At 35.7% G+C, this 17,045-nt stretch overlaps 1 pseudogene; it reads left to right on the plus strand.

The window, feature by feature from the left end:
• Positions 1 to 770: 770 nt before the first annotated feature.
• Positions 771 to 4,308, plus strand: LOC124081155 (thyroid receptor-interacting protein 11-like; annotated as a pseudogene).
• The last annotated feature ends 12,737 nt before the right edge of the window (positions 4,309 to 17,045 follow it).

A 17,045-nucleotide genomic window follows, 5' to 3' on the forward strand; every position in this document is an offset into this window, starting at 1 on the left:
TGGTAATTGGTGATGGCTTGATTTGGGAACCTGCATTCACATTCTGGCCTTCAGTGTGGTTTAGATTAATAGTATCCAATACATTTCATAATTTATGTATAATCTATATAATGGCTGATACTATCTGTATAAAATCAATCTTTTTTTAAAAAAATTATCTTGTTTGGTGTTGTGGATAAAACCTAGGATAGCATACCTGGTAGGCAAATGCTCTACCACTGAGATGAACTCCCAACCCATTAAAAAAGCATCAGTTTTGTGGTTGGGGCTGGGGCTCAGTGGTAGGGCACTCACCTGGCACACAAAAGGCATTATCTAAGAAGTCAGTAAGCTGTTAAAAGGAGTAGTAGGAGAGGATACCTTTGATTGTTCCTGATCTTAGTGGGAAAGTTTCAAGTTTATTATCATTAAGAATGAGGTGGGGGTGATATGGCTGCCAGTGCCCAGGTGGAAGGAGCAGCCTGAGAGCTGGGGCAAGTCACCAATGCTGGGGGAGAAGTCACCCAAGCCTGAAGGCAGAAAGTTGAGGGAAGGAGCCAAGGCCCAGTGGGGGTGACTGGGCCACTGAGAGCAAGTCACTAGTGCAAGCCCAGGCCAGGCCTCTGCATTTTCAGGCAGAACCCAATGGTTGGCAGAGCCCCACCCTTTGTGGAATTCTAAGTGCTTGGGTCATAATTGACTCCTTGACACTCCAGGAGGTTCAGAGCAGAGGTGGATAGAAACTGAGGTGGTTTTCAGAGTGGGTCTGATGGCTCATTGAAATTGCAGCAATGCTGTCCTGGTTTAGAGGCCTAGGTTCTGGCTTGGGCCACTCTTTGGGTCAGGTGGCGGGGAGCGTGGCTTTCCTCACCAGCCATATCTCCAATGTCACCGAAGACAAGGTTCTCAATGATTTCGAGGATATAGAAGAAGGTTTACCTAATTATTGGAGGAAGAACATTGAAGATACCAAATGGATAATCAGATATGACATGAAAGACTTAAAAGCTATTGTACTGAGCTGGAAGGAAGGTATGCAGCATGGAAGCTATGGATCCAACATCAATCTGCAAATTACTGAAATGAACTGGAAGAGAAAGAAGTAGAAATCAGGCAACTTAAAGCAAGACAATTTCCACTACAAGATGAGTTGTCCACACTGCAGTCAGTACATTCAGGAGCTGGTGGTGTACCAGCAACCACTGCCCTGTCTTCGTTCGGTAATGAGATCAGTCATTGTTTAACTTTTCCCGGTGATGACATGGACTTCAGTGACATCATTTCATCACAACAGGAAATCAACAGACTGTCAATTGAAGTTTCAAGACTTGAATTTCAAGTTGGCCATTGAGAGGGATATAGCTCATGCAAAGGGAATACATAATTCTGATCAAAGTGAAATCTGCAAACTACAAGATACTATTAAGATACTTGAACAAAACTGAAGTCAAGACCTTGATCATTATCAAGAGGAAATATCAGTTTTGCAGAATGCACATTAACAGAAACTGGCAGAGATAAGTCGCCGGTATCAAGAGGCATTAAATGACTATGAAGAATGTATTGAAAAACTTGAAAATCATTACAACAAGGTGACTCAGGAGTTACAGTAACTGATGAGTCTAAAATTGGAGAGATGGAAAAAACTATTCAGGTTCTACAACTGAAAAAGTAGAGTCTTGCAACAAAGATGGGAGAATTTGAGGATCAAATAAAAACATAAATAAAAAATATTTTTGGCAGAAAATGACAGAGATGCCTTGAAGAGAGAAAAAGAGCAGCTCAGTATGGAAAGGTGACAAATAATTGAACAGTGTGAAAACTTAAAACTGGAATGTAGTCAATTGTGGCCTTCTGTGATGGAGCAGAAAGATGAAGAAATTAAGAATTTGCAGAAAACCACTGAACAAATAAAAACCCAGTTGCAGGAAGAAACACACAGCACTCCAGCAGACAATTCTGATAGTTTTCAAGAAACAAAAATTAAAAGCCTTCCTATAGAAAAAGGAAGTGAAAAACACAACCTATATAACTATGAAACTGAAAAATTAGTGAAAAATCCAAGGACAAGAACTTGAGATTCAACTTCTAAATGAAAAGAATATATCTTTAACCAAACAAATTGATCAGCTGTCCAAAGATGAAGTTGGTAAACTCAATCAAGTTATCCAGCAGAAAGAGATACAAGCTCTTCAGGCTAAATTTTTTTCAGGAAAACTTGATATGGTTACACTGCAGCTCTTGTCTGCATCATCACTTACCTCCCTGTCAACAGAGGTCAAAGAGGTCAAAGAGGTCAATGCAAGAAAAAGATGCCACCATTAGGATGCTCCAAGAAAGTAACCACAGTTTGATGCAACTGCTGCTGCCTCCAAGAGAGAAAAGAAAGAACATGAACAAAGAGATTCTAAAATTAAACAGTTCAAGGAAAAACAAGATCTGTTACAAAATTTACTGAAAGAATAAGACCTCTTAATCCAAGCCAAAAGCAATCAGTTTCTTCAAATGCAAAGTTCACTAACAAAGTGAATGAAAATGAGTTGTTGAGGCAAGCAATAACTAACCTCAAGGTGAGAATATTAATTTTATAAATGGACATCTCTCAATTAAAAGGTAAAAATTAAAAAAATAATAGAAACATCCAAAGAAAAGGAAATGGAGTATCAAGTATTACAAGAGACGAACGTGAAGTTCTCTGTGATGCTGCGAGAATAAGAGTTGGAGTACCAGTGGATGAAGGAGAAAGCTCTTGCCTTTGAGCAACTGTTAAAAGAAAAAGAACAGGGCAAGCCTGGGGAATTAAGTCAGCTTTTAAATGCAGTTGAATCCATGCAGGAGAAGACCATTCTATGTCATCAGGAGAAAGACCAACTCATCTTGTCTTGTCCCTAAAGAACAAACAGAAAAGAGTACCCTCCAGCAAGATGTTCAACACTTACATGACAAAGAATTACACTTAAATCAGGAGGTACAAAGAGTGAGGAGCTATTTTTTAGAATCAGAAGACTCATACACCTGGGAAATTTGGGCTGCAGAGAAGAGAGAGAAGAACGTGAGAGAGAAAGTCACACTATTGGAGGAAAAGCTACTTTCCTCTTCTAATGCAAGTCATCAAGCCAGTGTGGAGGTAGAGTTCCTGCAGAAACAGGTGCATTTACTCTCCCAAGAGAGGGATGAGAATGTACTGCAGCTTTCACTCTACCAGGACCAAGTAAAGCAGTATTCCATGTCATTAACCTGCAATGGTTCTAGAGTATTTCCAACAAGAAGAAAAAGCTATGTATTCGGCTGAATTAGAAAAGGAAAGACAGCATGTAACCGAATGGAAGGAAAAGGCAGAAAATCTAGAAAGAGAGGTATTATTATTACAGGAACATTTGGATGAAGCCAACAGTGTGTTGGATTAAGCAACCAGTCTTACACAACAGTTACATCTAAAGGAAGAACAGATTGAAGAACTTAAGATGCACAATGAGCTCCAACAAGAAATGTTGAATGATGCACAAAAGAAATTGATGAACTCAGAAAATGGCACCGAAGGAAAAGCAGACAAAGCCCTAATGTGAAACCTATTCATTGGGCATTTTCATACACTGAAAAGTAAGCGTCATGAGGTGTTTCAATTAATGGGAAGCATTCTAAACCTTGAAAAAGAGGAAATGGAGCAGTTGTTGAATGGAGATGAAGGCTGTGTTACTAAGTGGATGATGGGTTAGCTTGGAGGAGGATCAAAAAATGTCCCCAGCACATCTTTGAGACCAAATGAGCAATCTCTGCTTAATAGTTCTTTTTCAGAACTTTTTGTTAAATTTCTGGAAACAGAATCTCCTTCATGTGTTTCACCACCAAAACTTTCTGCTCATGCTATGAAACGTCTAGACTCCACAGGAAAGAGAAAGGAAGGTGAGAATGTACCAAGAAGTTTGAAAGATGCAGCAGAATTTAAAGCTGGTAAAAGAGCGGCTGTGAATCCATTCTTGGTACCATGTTCTGTGGCTGTGCCACTGATTAACCTAGCTGGACATGGACCTGGTGGCCCTCGGAATCTCCTTTTGAATCCCATTGCAGACTTCATGCCCACCTTTACTGGATTGCCAGTTCCCCTGACAATAGCACCAGGGTTGTACAAAAGGACCTTTTAAAGCAATAGTTGATTCTCAAGCCAGAGATGATTAAGCAGTTTAAAGAAGCCATAAACACTTTGAACTTTTTATAAAGTGGCCTTTTCAAAAAGAAGTCATGTATTTGCAGAGAAAAAGAAAAAGAAAAAAGTTGATATGTAGAGCTACCAGGTATTTTGACTCCCCCTCCACGTCGCTTTTTATTTGGTGTGTGTGTGTTTTTTTTTTTGCGGTAGCACTTATTAAAATTTTATTTGGGTTTGTTTGCTGTAGCTTCTTTAGATAAAATTTTGTTCCTGTGCTATCAGTTAATCAACAGCATAATAACTAAACCTTCAAACTTTTTTATGATTATATTTGTTAAATTTAATTATATTAAGATAAAATTTATTCATTTATATATCAGAAAAGGAGAAAAATCCAACCCATAAGAAAAAGATACATACCTCAGAATTTGGACTATATGCAAACAAAATATGATGTAGCAAAGTTGTAAATTCTTTAGTTCATAAAAGAAAACACTGTACAACTACTAAAAGAAAATTATAGTGGGAGGGCCTGAACATGAAGTTTAGTGGATAAATTCTAAGATTCTTTTAATCCAATAGCTATGACACCTATCCCTTTTACTTATCTTCATTCTATTAAAAAAGTCACTTGACGTTCATTCCCTTTTCTAGATGTTAAATATGTCCACAAGGAAGATGACTTTTGTCGGTGAAACTAAAAATATAATCTCATGCATTCTTTTTAATTTGTAAGAATGTATTATTAAATGGCTGGACTGTTTACATACTTTTCTGGGCCTTAAAGTAATGCTTATAAACACATTTTAAAAAATATTTGATCAAAAACAGAAATTGGGGAAGAGAAACAAAATAATACAGAGTTTTTAAAGATGAAAAACTTAACAAAGGAGTAGTTTAAACCATTTTTATTTTTGTAAATTAAGATAAAAGATAAACCAAAATTTTCTAGCTTAAGTCAGGTGATATCAGAGAAGTGAAAAAGCAGATTATACAGAAAATGCTTCTCTGACACTTGTAATTTCTAAAACCTTTAAGAATATTTTTATTAAAATTAATTCAAATAAAATTTAATATAAATTAAATCATTTAAATAAATCATAATTTAATATGAATTAATCTCATTAATTAAATTATTTTATTAATTTTATTGATGAACTTAATTGATTTTATTAATTAATTTTATCTATGAATTTAATAAATTAATTTAATTTAGTTTTGATTTATATTTAAAATTTTATTGGATAAAAAATAGTTTAGTAAAATTAATTTAAATAAATATTAATATAAATCAAATTATTTAATATTAATTATATAATTTAATATGAACTTTAATAAAATTCAATTAATTTTGATAAAATATTCTCAATGGTTTTAGAAATTTCAGGTGTCAGAGAAGAATTTGCTATATAATATACTTTTTTCTCTGATTTCACCTATCTTGGGCTGGAAACTTTTGATTTATCTTTTGTCTTAATTTACAAAAATAAAAAGTGAAGACAAAATATCTAGTGGCTATATAGATCAGCTTTTTATTTCAATTTTAAATTTTCTCTCAGTTTTAGCTTCTTATTTCTTTATTTGATTTTCAAGCTCCTTTAGGATAGGAACATGTGGTTTATCTTTTAAACTTCAAGCAATTTACAAATAGAAAAGAACGTAGACCTGAAGCAAATATGAATCATCTTTAGAAGAATTTGTATCAAAATGCTGAGAACAAGATTTTCTGCACAAGTCCCCTACAACTCTGCCTATGTGGTTCTCTGTAATTTTATCATGCATATAGGTTGATGTGACGGCCACCACAACAGCCAGCAGACACACTTGCATCCTAAGGATCAGTGAAATCACCTCCTTGCACAAGCACCAGCTGTTTAGAAATTAAGATTTTTTTTTTTACCAGCCCATTATTAAAAAAATCCTGACTTGAAGCTTAAGTGTCTGAGGATGTTCATATTTATACTTTGAAGTTGTATATTGAAGAGCTTTTTCTTGCAGATTTTGTCAATGTAACTATGCCTTAGAAAGAGAAACATTTGGAAGAAAATGTGAAAACAAGTTGAGTTCAAATATGTAAAGAGCTCTGGCTCCAACTAGAGTGAAATTTGATTGTCAATTTTGCAGTGATTACTGTATATTTCTAATGTATTTGGGAGACTGGAAGTTTTGATTATGTGTTGATGGATAAAACTTGTTTTTCAAAAAAACTAACAGGCCACACTGCTTCACACAGTGTCACCTTTCTTCTTAACTAACTGACTTAAATTGCTATTTTTCCATACATTGTAAAGAAAGTTCCCATAACAGTTCATATGAGAAATGTTCAACTGCCTCCTGAGCTCTGCCCGGTCAGCATCATACATGCTCCTCTTCTTAACCCCACCATAAATGAAAACATCTCAAATTGAAAATGCATGTACCACACCACGTGCCTAGAAGCACAGTGCTCTTGCTTGTTTCCTCTGATGATCCTGTCACTGATGGGGAGCTGCCACTTATGCTGCTGCCCCCACCAAGAGGGTGTTGTGCTGTATATTGCTAGCCCAGGACAAAGGAAAATCCAAAATCTAAAGTACGAATTCTACTGGATTTGTCCTACTTTTGAACTACAAAACATTGAAAAATATTTTAAAAATAAAAGCATTTTAGCTATGGTTATAATTAAATTAGAGCCTTTATCTGTTTTCCAGCTTATTTAGCTATCTCCTATAAGGATGAACGAGTTACCCCAATTACTTTCACATTACATAGGGAATTTGGAGATTTACAACTCTGTTTATGTGGTACTCTGTGATTTCATCATGCATATAGGTTGAAGTGACCACCACCACAAGAGCCACAAGACACACTTGAATCCTAAGGATAAGTAAAACCACTTCATTGCACCAGCTTCAGCTGTTTGCATCTTAAGAATAAGAGTATTTCTTTAATTTTCATAAAATATCCTGACTTGAATTTTAATTGTGTGAGGATGTTCATATTTATACTTTGAAGTTGTACATTGAAGAGCATTTTCTTGCAGATATTTTCAATGTATATGCCTTAGAAATAAAAACCTTTTTATTTTTATGATATGCCATATTTCTTGAATGTTCTGCTCATGGTTTCATACTATTTACACTATGTGATCTACATTCATTTCAAATTATATATGTTAACATCATTGTCTGAGGTCCTGTCTTCCAAGTAGTGTAATCTGTTGGTGATTTCAATTGAACTTTTAAAGTTTGGTTTACAATCTCTATCTCCCTACTAAAGTAATCTTTTACTTCCAATATTTGTTTTGTTTATGTAGCTCTTCGTCAAAATGATCCTTTGTTGCCTGTATTGGTCTTTTATATCATCCTTTAATTTTCAGAACATTTTAATTATGTACATTCTGAACTTTTTCTGTCATATCTTCTGCTATGCTGGCCATGGATTCTAATAATATGGTATCTTGATTTGTTTTGGGCCCTTTCTTCCCTTGTCTTTTCATATTGCTGGTGTGTTTTCCCTTCTAACACTGTGGATCCTAGGCATTATCATTTTTACCCTACAGGCTTACAGTGCCCCTGTAGGGATCACATCCTTTAAGGTGAAGGACAATGTTATAAGATCCCAATATAAACCATATACACCCTAAAAACCAATGTTTGCTAATAAGATGTTTACACTTGGTCACAATGTATAGATATTGTGAATTCAATTATTATCTACAATATACACAGTAGGTTTGTTAAAGGGTTTACACTTTACAAAGGAGTGGATGAAGAATATGATGATATGCTGAGGAGGTAGGAGGTGAGGATATAGAGTTGTTATATCTTAGAAAGTGTAAAAGAGAAACATAAATAGGAATGTTAGTAGCAGGAGAAAGGAGAGGAAGTAAATTTGGGTAGACAATAAGTGGAAAGACAAGAGAGTACATAAACAAACACACATATGTATCAAGAAAAATAAAAAAAAAATGTTTAAGTAGCAGGAATTGGTGAGAAAAAAGAAAATGAAAAAAAAATAAGAATAAAAAGAATGTACAACTCCACTGTAACATACTATTCAGAAGTCCCAGTCTTCAAAGTTCTTGGTTTTACATATGTTGGGGATGGGAGGTGGGGAGACGGAAAAAAAAAAAAAAAACTTGAAGGAAGACACAGGACTTGTTTTGGTTGGAGATCAGTATCTTTCCTGCTTCCCTTCTCATCCAATATGTGGGGTCACCTGTTGTTAGCTGGTATCTCTGCCATCAGGATGGTGAAGGTAACTAAGGTGCCACTGTGCCAGGTTAGCAGCTGTCGGGGAGAGTAGTAGTTAGAAACTGGGTACCTGGAAGATGGTGATGAAGGTGACCCAAGATGGAGGCTCTTGCTTGCAGAAGTGGGGTGTTAGGTTGTGTAGGGGGATCCAGGCAATGATGTTGGATGATGAGTTTAGTGATGAGCTGTGTGGCTTGCAGTGTGGGCTGACTTGGGAGGCTGTGTGAAATTCCCGGGGGCAGGCAGGTTACTGCATGTAGGGGGCTGAGTCTACTGCTGCTGAGTCCCAGGATGGCAGCGACAAGGGGAGCCCCACTTAGGTAGATGGGGGTCCACGCGAGGATGGTTGTCTAAGTTCCTACTCATAGGAAGCTTCCAGGTGTCCTCCATGGGAGCTGCATTGATACTTTCTGCTTGAGTTGTTGGCTGAATGTTCTTCACGGGTGCTGCTACCACCTCTGATTGTCTCGCTGGGGTACAGAGTAGTCCTGTGTGGGCAAGTAGTTGGGAGAATACTCTGATGCTGAGGCCTGGAGCCCTGTATGGGTGCAGGGGGCAGGAAGATTGCTTGAAGAGAAGCAGTATTCTCACTACTTGCATCCCAGGTCATGGAGCAATGCAGAATGCTGCCTCCCTCTGGCCCGCCATCCTGGATCCAGAAATAGAAACATTTTTATAGCAAGAAAAGGTGAAAACAAGACTAATCCAAATATGTAAAGAGGTCTGTCTCCAACTAGAGCAAAATTAGATTGTGAATTTTGCTGTGATTAACTGTATATTTCTAATGTTTTTGTGAGATTGGAAGTTTCATTATGTGTAGATGGTTAAAATTTGTTTTTCCAAAAGATTAACAGGTGACACTGTGTGAAACAATGTCACCTCTCTTCTTTACTTACTTATTTATATAGCCATTCTTTGGTAGATTGTAAAGGAAGTTTCCATAGCAGTTCATATGAGAAATGTTCAACTGCCTCCTGAGCTATGCCCAGTTGGCATCATAGATGTTCCTCTACTTAACCCCACCATACACAATTTAAATAGATCAATTTCAAGCAAGAAAAAAGAGGATGCCATCAGTAGCCTACCAACCAAGAAAAGCCCAGATTTGGAGGGATGCCCAGCTGAGTTATACAAAACATTTAAAGAAGAACTAACACCAATGCATCTCAAACTATTTAATGAAATATAAAAAGAGGGAACGTTTCCAAACACATTCTGTGTGGCCAATATTACCCTGACTCCAAAACCAGGCAAAGACACAGCAAAGAAAGGAAGCTTCAGACCAATATCGCTAATTAATATAGGTGCAAAAATTCTCAATAAAATTCTGACAAATCGAATACAAATACATATCAAAAAGATAGTGCACCATGATCAGCTAGGGTTTTTCTGAGGGATCAAGTTTGGTTCAACATACAGAAATCAATAAATGTAATTCATCACATCAGTAGACTTAAAGATAAGAATCATAAGATATTCTCAATAGATTCAGAGAAAGCATTTGAGAAAATGCACCCCTTCATGGTTCAAAACACTAGAAAAACTAGGGATATCAGAAACATACCCCAACATTGTAAAGAGTATCTATGCTAAGCCCCAGGCCAACATCATTCTAAATGGGGAAAAATTGAAAGTGTTCCCTCTAATAACTGGAACAAGACAGGGATGCCCTTTTTCACTAATTTTAACATAGTTCTCGAAACTAGCCATAGCAATTAGACAGATGAAAGAAATTAAAGAGAAACAGATAGGAAAAGAAGAACTCAAATTTTCATTTTTTGCAGATGATATGATTATGTACCTAGAAGACCCAAAACATTCCTCCAGAAATCTTCTGCAAATAATAAATGAATTCAGCAAAGTAGCTGGATATAAAATCAACACCATAAATAAAAGGCTTTTATAGAGGGGGGATAGTAGGGGATAGGAAAGGTAGCAGAATACAACAGTCACTAATATGCCATTATGTAAAAATGTGAATGTGTAACTGATGTGATTCTGCAATTCGTACATGGGGTAAAAATGGGAGTTCATAACCCAATTGAGTCAAATGTATGAAAGATGATATATCATGAGCTTTTTAATGTTTTGAACAACCAATAAAAAAAAGGAAAAAAAAAGGCTTTTCTATACATCAGTGACAAATTCCCAGAAAGTAAAATTAGAAAAGCCACCCTATTTACAATAGTCTCAAAAAAACAAAAACAAAAGCAAAGACAAAAAAAAAAAAAAAAAAAAAAAACAACCTTGGGAATCAACTGAATGAAAGAGGTAAAAGACCTCTACAATGAAAACTACAGTATTCTAAGACACAAAAGAAAAGACTACCTTGTGAGGTCAAGTTAGGTGGCCCAGATACACCCATTCCAGCCTGAATGGAAGCCAGGCTTACAGTAGGCCCAGCTCCACCCCTCCATTGGCAGGTACCCACTGGAGCTCAGCCTCTGGCATAGGACCACCTCTTCAGACCAGCAGACAACCACGGGAGCCCAGGCTTGGCCCAGATCCACCCATGCCATCTTACACAGAACCCAGATCCAGAGTTTGCCCCACCACACACCTGGGAGCCAAAACCTAACCCACTTCCATCTTGGGACACTGCCATCATCTCCATAGCCTTACCCACACCAACTTACACAGAACCCAGATCCAGAGTTTGCCCCACCACATACCTGGGAGCCTAAACCTAACCCACTTTCATCTTGGGACACTGCATTCATCTTCATAGCATTCCCCATGCAATAGCCCCTAACTATTTTAAACAGACAGGGCCTAGAATCAGCTGCATCTCAGAGAAGGCATCCCAAAGAGAGTGTGGGTTCCACCCTTTCAGCCCCATCTCTGTAAGACATTGCTTCCATCTTGAGGCACCTCAACAATTATCTCAAGTTACCTCAGCTATTGCTGCCACCAATTTAGATGCAGTAGCATATATTGAGGGACACCAGCAGGGTCTGGAAGCCCAACATCAAGATGAGGTACAGACAATCTGCATGGGTACTAAAAGAATATATTGTAGAAACTGTAATATCTCAGATCCATGATGCAAGAAAGAAAGACACATAGACAACATAAAAAAACAAGGGATAAAACTGCCCCTAAGAAACCAGGATACTACTATAACAGAACCCATAAACAATGGGTAATGAAATGTCAGGGAGGTTTTTCAGAAGATTCATAATTAAAATGATCTATGAATTAAGGAATGACCTAAGTGAGCAACTACAGACAAAATTTGTTCATTCCAACAAAGAGATAAGATAGCAAATACAAGTAGCAAAAGATTACTTCAAGAAAGAGATAGAGACTCTGAAGGAAAAACCAGTCAAGAATCCTTGAAATGAAGGATACAATAAACCAAATATAAAACTCAATACAAAACATAACAAACAGATTAGATCACTTGGAAAAAAGGGCATCAGATAATGAAGACAAAGTAGATAATCTGAAAAATGAACTTGATCACACAGTGAAGATACTAAGAAACCATGAACAGAACATCCAAGAATTATGGGACAGCATCAAATCTAAGAGTTACTGGGATAGAGGAAGGTAGAGAGTTTCAAACCAAAGGAGTGCACCATCTCTCCAATGAGATAATATCAGAAAATTTTCTATGCATGAAGAACGAATTGGAAAACCAAATGCAAGAGGCTTACAGGACACCAAACGTACAAAATTACAACAGATTTACACCAAGGCACATTATAATAAAAATGCCTAGCATACACAATAAGAATAGAATCTTAAAAGCCACAAGAGAGAGGAATCAGATTCCATACAGAGGGAGACCAATTTATATCTCAGCAGATATTTCAACCCAGACCCGCAAAGCCAGGAAATCGTGGAACAACACATGTCAAGTTCTGAAAGAAAATGGATGCCAATCAAGAATCTTATATCCAGCAAACTTAAACTATAGATATGATGATGAAATAAAAACCTTTCATGATAGATTAAAGGTAAAAGAATTTACAACTAGAAAGCCTGCACTACAGAACATCCTCAACAAAATATTACAAGAAGAGTAAATTTTAAAAAATGATGGAAATCAGGAGATGGAAGTATTACACTTAATTAAAATCTAATCAGAGAAGAAACCAAGTCATGTTAAATACCAAACATAAATAAAAATGGCTGGGAATACAAATCATGTCTTGATAAAAACCTTGAATGTTAATGGCCTAAACTCACCAATCAGAAGACATATACTAGTAGATTAAAGAAAAAAAATATAGACCCAACAATATACTGCCTGCCTGAGACTCATCTCATAGGAAAAGACTTCCACAGACTGAAGTTGAAGGTTTTGGAAAAATCATATCACTCACATGGACTGCAGAAGCAAGCAGGTATTTCCATCCTCATATCAAAAAATGTAGACATGAAGCTAAAATCAACCAAAAAGGATAAAGAAGGACATGACAAACTGATCAAGGGAACCATACACCAAGAAGACTTAAAAATTATAAATATATATGCCTCAAACACTGGAGCATCTACATTCATCAAACAAACTCTTCTCAAGTTGAAGTGTCACATACACCACACCACAATAAATTTGGGTTACTTTAACACATCTCTTTCATTACTAGAGAGATCTTCCAAACAAATGCTGAACAAATAAATTATAGAATTTAATAATACAATAAATAACATAAACTTAACTCACATATATAGAATATTTCATACTTCTTGAAAAAATACACTTTTCTCACAGTGTATGGGTTCTTTTCTACAATAGACCATATATTATGTCACAAAGCAACTCTTGGCAAATATATTAAAAAAGGATATACAACACTGTATTTTATCATATCATAGTGGAATAAAAGTAGAAATCCATGATAAAATAATAAATTAAAGCTAGTCCAACACCTGGAGACTAAATCATATGCTAATGAATGAACAATGGGTTGCAGAAGACATAAAGGAGCAGATTTAAAAAAAAACTTAGAGGTGAATGAGAACACAGATACAACATATCAAAATCTCTGGGACACTATGAAAGCAATTCTAAGAAGAAAGTTCAATGCAGGGAGTTTATTCCTTCAAATAAGAAAAAAATCAACAAATAAATGATTTAACATTATATTTCAAAGCCTCAGAGAAAAAAAAACAAATAAACACCCAAAGAAGTCGATGACAGGAAATAATTAAAATTAGAGCTGAAATCAATAAAAAAGAAAAAAAAATTGAAAAAAATTCAAAACAAAAAGTTAGTTCTTTAAAAAATAAATAAAATTAACAGACCCTTAGCCACGCTAATGAAGAGAAGGAAAGAAAAAATTAAATTACTAATATCCATGATAGAAAAGAAAATTTGACAACGGATACTACATAAATACAGACAAAAATTAGAAATTATTTTGAAAACTTGTACTCTAATAAAATAAAAAAATATTGAAGGCATTGAAAAATTTCTACAGTCAAAATAATTTGCCCAAATTGAATGAAGATGATATACACAATTTAAACAGATCAATTTCAAGCAATGATTTAGATGATGCCGTCAAAAATCTACCAACCAAGAAAAGCCCAGAACCAGGTGGATACACAGCCAAGTTCTACAAGATCTTTAAAGAAGAACTAATATCAATCCTCCTCAGTTTACTTCAGAAAATACACAAAGAGGGAACACTTCCAAACTCATTTTTGAGGCCAATACCACGATGATTCCAAAATCAGGCAAAGACACATCAAAAAGACACAATAAACCAATATCTCTAATGAATATACTTGTAAAAATTCTAAATAAAATTTGGGCAAATCAAATACACAAACATATCAAAATCCCACACTCAAGTGGGATTCATCCCAGGGATACAAGTTTGGTTCAACATATAGAAATCAATAAATGTAATTAATCACATCAATAGACAAAAGTAAAAATCATAAGATCATCTCAATAGATGCAGAGAAAGCATTTGACAAAATACAGCACCACTTCATGTTCAAAACACTAGAAAAACTAGGAATAACAGGAACATATCTCAATGTCATAAAGGCTGATTATGCTAAGCCCCAGGCCAACGTTATTCTAAATGGAAAAATATTGATGGCATTCCCTCTGAAAACTGGAACAAAACAGGGGTGTCCTCTTTCACCACTTCTATTTAACATACTTCTTGAAACACTGGCTAGAGCAATTAGACAGATGCAAGAAATTAAAGGGATACACATAGGAAAAGAATAACTCAAATTTGCACTATTTGCTGATGGTATAATTCTGTATCTGGAAGATAAAAGTTCTAGAGAAAACTTCTAGAACTAGTAAATGAATTCAGCAAAGTACTAGGATATAAAGTCAACACCCATAAATTAAATGCCTTTCAGTATAGCAATGACAAATTCTCAGAAAGGGACATGCAGACTACTATACCATTTACAATAGCCTCAAAAAATACTTGGAAATCAACTTAATGAAAGAGGTGAAAGATTTATATAATAAAAATTACAGAACCCTAAAAAAAGAAAAAAAGAAGACCTTAGAAAATGAAAAGATCTACCTTGCTATTGGATGGGCAGAATTAATATTGTCAAAACAACCATACTACCAAAAGCACTACACAGATCCAATACAATCCCAGTCAAAATCCCAATGACATTCCTTATAGAAATAGAAAAAAACAATCATGAAATTCATCTGAAAAAAATAAGTCACCGAGAATAGCTAAAGCAATCCTTAGCAGGAAGTGTGAAGCAGGTGGCATTACTATTCCAGACCTTAAACTAGGGTACAGAGCAACAGTAAAAAATATAATATGGTATTGGCACCAAAACAGACTGGTGGACCAATGGTACAGAATCTAGGACAAAGGTACTAACTCACATAATTGCAATTTTGTTATATTAGACAGAGGCACCCAAAACATTCTTTGGAGAAAAGATAGCCTCTTCAACAAATGGTCCTGGGAAAACAGGAAATCCATATGAAATTAAACCCCTATCTATCACCATGCACAAAACTCAAATTTTGTGCATCAAGGACCTGGGAATAAAACCAGAGACCCTGAGTCTAATATAAGAAAAAGTAGGCCCTAATCTCTATCATGTGGGATTAGGCCCAAACTTCCTTAATAGGACTCCTGTGGTGCAAGAATTAAAATCAAGAATCAATAAATGAGATGGAAACAAACTAAAAATTTCCTTCTCAAAAAAAAAAGAAAAGAAAAGAAAAGAAACAATCTGTGAGGTGAATAGATAGTCAACATCTTAGGAGCAAATCTTTACTCCTCACATATTAGATAGAGCACTAATCATTAGGGCATATAAAGAACTCAAAAAGCTAAGCACCAGAAAAACAAACAACCTAATCAATAAAAGGCTAACGTACCTGAATGAACTATTCTCAAAAGATGACATAAAATCAATCAACAAATACATAAAAAAATGTTCATCATCACTAGCAATGAGAGAAATGCAAATCAAAACCACTCTTAAGATTTCATCTCACTCCAGTGAGAATGGCAGCTATCAAGAATACAAACAACAATAAGTGTTGGTGAGGATGTGGGGAAAAGGTACACTCATACACTGCTGGTGAGACTGCAAATTGGTGCAGCCAATCTGAAAAGCAGTATGGAGATTCCTTGGAAAACTTGGAATGGAACCACTATTTGACCCAGCTATCCTATTCCTGGGTCTATACCCAAAGGGCTTAAAAACAGCATAGTACAGGGACACAGCCATGTCAATGTTTATAGCAGCACAATTCACAATAGCTAAACTGTGGAACCAATCTAGATGCCCTTCAATAGATAAATGGATAGGGAAACTTTGGTATATATACACAATGGAATATTACTCAGCATGAAAAGAGAAGAAAATCATGGAATTTGCAAGTAAATGAATGGAGTTAGAGAAGATAATGTTAAGTGAAATTAACCAATCCCAAAATAACAAATGTTGAATATTTTCTCTGATATAAGGGGGCTGATTCATTGTGGGTTAGGGAGGGGAATCATGAGAGGAATAGACTAACTCTTGATAGAGCAGATGAGTAGGAGGGGAAGGGGAAGGGAAAGTAGCATTGGGTTAGAAATAATGTGGAACATGATGGACATTATTATCCAAAATACATATATGAAGACACAAATTGGTGTGAATATGCTTTGTATACAACCAGAAATATAAAAAATATGCTCTGTATGTGTAATAAGAATTGTGTTGCATTCTGCTGTGATATATAAATAAAAATAATTTTAAAAAGAAAGTTCAATGAGAAAAATATTTAAAAAAGAAAGAAGGAAGATCTTAGAAGATGAAAAGTTCTACCTTGCTCTTGGATAGGAAAAATTAATATTGTCAAAAAGACCATACTACAAAAAGCACTATGCAGGTTCAATGCCATCCCAATAAAAATCCCAGTGATGTTCCTCACAAAAACAAGCAGTCATGAAATTCACCTAGAAAAATAAGAGACCCAGAATAGCCAAAGCAATCCTTAGCAACAAGAGTGAAGCTGATGTCATTACTATTCCAGACATTAAGCTACAGTACAGAGCAACAGTAACAAAAACAGCATGGTATTGCCCCCAAAATAGACCTGTAGACCAATAGCACAGAACAGAGGACACAGAGACTAACTCAAATAATAACAGTAATCTTATATTAGACAAAGGCACCAAAAAACGTACATAGGAGAAAAGATAGTCTCTTCAACAAATGGTGCTGGGAAAATT

Source organism: Marmota monax, unplaced genomic scaffold (genome assembly GCF_021218885.2).
Source record: "Marmota monax isolate L192 unplaced genomic scaffold, Marmota_monax_Labrador192_F-V1.1 WCK01_AAM20220418_F8-fsc01787, whole genome shotgun sequence".
NCBI classification, from domain to species: Eukaryota; Metazoa; Chordata; class Mammalia; order Rodentia; family Sciuridae; genus Marmota; species Marmota monax.